At 36.3% G+C, this 4,807-nt stretch overlaps 1 long non-coding RNA gene across 1 annotated transcript; it reads right to left on the bottom strand.

The window, feature by feature from the left end:
- Positions 1-285: 285 nt before the first annotated feature.
- On the bottom strand, positions 286-1,441 carry LOC136420524 (uncharacterized). Its single transcript, XR_010753243.1, has 2 exons — positions 1,325-1,441; positions 286-752 (listed from the first exon to the last, which is right to left on the bottom strand). It is a non-coding gene; the product is annotated as an uncharacterized lncRNA (long non-coding RNA).
- Between the last annotated feature and the right edge of the window lie 3,366 nt (positions 1,442-4,807).

The following is a 4,807-nucleotide window of genomic DNA, read 5'->3' as shown; positions in this document are numbered from 1 at the left end:
TTGCATAATTGATGCAATAGCTGCATAATTTGTCTAAGTTTTAATTGATAGGAATGTCAATATTGCGATTGTTCTTGACCAAGCATTTATTATGTAAACGTGTAAGTCAAGGTCAAGTTGCGCAAAATGATTTACTTAATTGAATAAACTTTTCCTTTAATCTGCTATAACAGTAACTGATCAATAACGACCTTGAACAGTACAATTCCCTATCTCCAGCCGTTTTTTATAATGCAAAGTGGCCATGGCATCTAACATAAAACGGATGCAGTACAGTTACCAGGGAAAATGCAGCTCTTTTATTCTTTACTTCTCTTTACAACATTAACATTACACCAATGCCAGCGCCTTTACATTTGGATAACAAATGGTGGACAAGAATTGAAAACTTAGAAAATCTATCACAAATGTAGCCACAGAGTGCATACAACAACAAACCTTTTTATAAATCTATTAATTGAGAAGTAAAATTATAATTTTGAAGTGAATCTAGATCTTTGTTAGCTTCTTTTTTTTACATATTGCAAAAACCCTGGTGTAATTGCTGGTCACACCAGAGCAGCGTACAAAGTTGCCCTCGTTATCCATCATTTCCGTATCCTAAATCATTGCTTGTAAACCTTCTGCACAGCCGCCTGTACCAGTTTAAGTTGATGAAGACAAAGAATTGGAGACAGAAGCCAAACGTCACCACGACTGGAACCTCCAGGGCGTAGAACTCTTTCGTCAGGAGCAAAGTTGTAAAGGGTATGCTGTCAACATAAAAAGCGACAAGGTTAGAAGATAGCCTTGCCCCTGCTTGCTTCATTAAAGATGGGGTTTATCTAGTTAATTGCAACTGATTTTAAAGTAACATGGCGGCCAAGTATGTAATTCATGCGATGCTTAATGCCGTTGACTTTCACATGTACACACAGAGTCAAGAACGGTGTCCTTTAGAAAAAGAATACATTATATCGACAAATAAACTTATAGTAATGACCAGGACGTATAAATTCCAGATAACTCTGATTACATTTTCTTAGCTGTATAACAAATCTGGTATTTATCACATGTACATTACTCACAATGTTTAAAATTGTATTCGCAGTGGTATGCTATAGCAGGTATACGCAGTGGTAAGAAATAGCAGGTATAATAATGATTAAAATAATTAAAGTACGTGTAGATAACTCAACATGCTATTGCAAGCTGTTCGATAGACTTGATATAACCCCAGCCCCATAACAAAAGTCATGTTCCTATCTTCCTTTTTTATTTATATAAATTACTTTAGAAGAATCCGTGTCTAATGCCACTATCAGAACAAGCTCATTGTACTTACTAAATCCTGACTACAGCAAGCCATACTCGCACGTAGGAGAAGACCAGGAAGAAGACCCAGTTGTTGCACCTGTTTATCGCGGAGGATTTCTCGAAACCGAATTCTTTCAGCAACAGTCTAATAATGAAAATATTATGATAACCAGTCATTTCATAGTGACGCCTGGGATTCCTTTATATAGAAGACAGATATCGTTATCTCTATGTGATTCTTATCAAAACTCATTACGGTTGTCAAAGTAATAAAGATAAGTAGAAATTGTATAGTTCTAAGAAAGCACATTCTTATCACATGGGTCGGTACCTTATATTCAAAAAAATGGTGGAACACTCAGTAGCGAAGCCGATGTTTGCATAGACAGGTAAACACGGGTAGACCTTCAGGAGAGATCTTTGTTAGTCCATACATACTTGTAATCTTGGAATCAAATCTATTGTTTCATTTGCCATAACATCCATTGCCATAAGAAAATATAGCACAAACATGTTAGCAAAATACAAATACTAAATATTTGGAACATCATAGTGTAATTTTCCGACTAATCGCTAATGTCACTCACGCACCTACACAAACTCGATTGTTGAAAGTTACTTCACACGCAACTTGGATTTCTTTCTATTTAGACATGGAAAATATTGTATTTATCGCATTATTTTCGAAAGAAATGTACGGTAGCTTTAAGAAACAGACTGTAGCGGGACTGTAACTAAGAACTGACTGGGATAAGTTGAACTACTGTGATATATGTCTGTAACGTTATCTGTATATTTGTATCTGATTGTATTTTTAATGTTTGTGCCCAGGGTCATCTGAAAAGCAGATCTGTGGATCTGAGATGTCCCCTGGTAAAATAAATAAAATTGAAATTGAAAATTGCTTCATTCGGCCAATATATGTATTGCCAGAACCAATGAATTATTACGTACGGGCCAGAGCACATGAAAGTGATTTCGTCATTTTTTTAGATGCGGATAACTATCTCAAGTATCATACTGGCAAACAAACAAAACAACTCACGCAAGTCACCAATGTAGCACAACAGGCGAAGACATGGTGCAATAGGAACTCAGACAGTGATAAATCTGTGCGCCCAACTACATCAGTAAGAGTCTTGACAGTTTCTACAAAATTAAGAAATTAGAGCTAATAAAAACACATACCTTATGTGTATTAGCATAGTTAATATGAATTCATGATCTCCTCTTCCGAAATCACATATTCTTCAAATACTCTTTATCAGAAAACATTTCGACAGTAATCATGAAACGATGTGTAAATGATGTTTAAGGATGAAACATAATCTATGGTTGATGATATCAGACTTTTATCGAACTCATTCGCGACACTGGTACGAATACAAACTTATAGGTAATGATTTACATTCATAGCCATTAATGTTCATCTGAACCAAGTTATATATGTAATGAGAATGAAGTTCTCGTCATTAGGAACGTCAGGTGAAATTAGATTGCCCTCATTATCAAAAAAAACAACAAGTTTCTTGACTAACATACCATTACGTTGACATCTATCAACAAGGAAAAATGCCCCCTGGGGTTTCAAAGAAAGCTGCTAGAGGGCCCAAACGTATGTCACCTCTTTTCGTCCACAAGAGCTATCTAGGAAATAAATCTTGACCATAGCTTGTGTAGAACACCATCATGACAAAAAGGTTTCTGCTGCAGTACCAAAGACGTCCGTTAGGGGGTCCACAACATTATAATTTCGATGTCTTTATCTTAACAACTCATTATACAATCAGGGGCAAAGAGAGGAATCAGTTAAGCTACTTGTTTCTGGTCATGACAATGAATAATAAAAATAAAAAACACAACTCTTACCTCCAGCAGTGTAACCTAGCAATATTGCAGAGTTGTAACGTACAGCAGGACTGTCGTATCTGGTAAAATAGATACATTTAAAACAAGTGGTATCTTCAAATGTAGTTTAGAACCATAGAAATATATTTTCCTTGCATTATATGATCTTCCGAAACTACGCATGGCGAATTACAGTTTAGTTAACCATACTGCATTTTTTTCATTAAATAAAGCTAATCTAAGCATAACACAAAACGTTTGAAACCTTAGATTTTATTATTTTCTCTTGTTACTTTATCATTGCAATATTGAAAAGCTTTTTTATTACCCTTTACAATGGTATGAATTTTGTCACGGTCCCAAATAGACCGCTTTCCAAATACCGCGGCCATTTTGAATCTAGCGCTAGATTCAAAATGGCCGCGGTATTTGGAAAGGGGTCTATTGAAAGGTTGGACGTTTTCTAATTATCTAAGCTATATAATTTAAACGTGTCGTTCATTGCGCACATTTCCCTACCACGTGACCTCAGGTAACCCAAATGGAACAATCGGCCAATGGCAGATGGAACAGGAAGAACCTTAGATAGTGAGTGAAACGGGAATAGGGCTTTTGGCCCTTTTTTGGTCTGAAAATAGGCCCAAAGTCCCAGGAATGAGTCATTTTAACGTGGTGGTTATTAAAACTGTGACTAAAGTCCTGTGGGCATATATTTAATGCACCTTTATACGGTATTTCAGGTTATATAGTTATAATAACAGGGAACGGGAGCCCGAAATATACATGTTTGTTTAAAATGGCCAAAAACGCAAATAAAATATTAAGGCTTTCATAAAAGCAACAACTGCGTTGATGGGTTAGTAAAAGATATGATGATCAACAGAAAATTTGCCGCCGTATGTTACAGGCTGCTGCATGCAGTATATAAGTTACTATTCTTACCTTAGAACAGCGGACGTTGCCAAGTCCTGGTCAAAAGAGTGAACCAGAAGTGCACATGGACCTACCACGCTGGTGTAGATAAGTGATGCTGTACTGTTGAATGGAAAGAAAAATAACTGTGACAAAGTTTGATCCTTACTTTAACACAAAGCAAATATTGCTCACCACAAATTTTCAGTCGAACTACATTGTGCGTCCACCTTCTTTAGGTTACGATTCATTACTCGATTCACGTGTCCCTAAAGTCACGTGATCAGAGTAATTGAATATCTCCTAAAGAAGATCGACGTAGTGCGACTTAAAATTTGAGGTGAGCAATATTTGCTTTATGTTGAATTAAAAATCAAACTTTTGTCATGAATTTCGAAAACACAGATGAGCTTTCATGCTAATATAAGAAATTGAACTGTTTGGCGCTTAGTCGAGGACGCTGTTAAAAAATTGTTGGTATATCAGTATACTTTTATATTCCAAGTCGCATTCGAAGCTCTTGTTTTAATCTGAATCATCCGGCATTTGAATCTGAATTATGTATAATCTCACATGTAAGAGGACCTGCATGGGGGTTTCCGACAACGCTTTAAGCTAAATTCGGTGGGCCTGCTTTGTTTTACTAAAAACTCCGGAAAACTCTCAATTCATTATGGAGGACTAAAAAGACCTAGCGTCTGTACTTAAGCGTCAACGTTAGTGATTTATGACGTTTGGAGGTAACAATCGT

Source organism: Branchiostoma lanceolatum, chromosome 15, assembly GCF_035083965.1.
Source record: "Branchiostoma lanceolatum isolate klBraLanc5 chromosome 15, klBraLanc5.hap2, whole genome shotgun sequence".
NCBI classification, from domain to species: Eukaryota; Metazoa; Chordata; class Leptocardii; order Amphioxiformes; family Branchiostomatidae; genus Branchiostoma; species Branchiostoma lanceolatum.
This window is presented reverse-complemented; position numbering and strand designations above follow the sequence as displayed.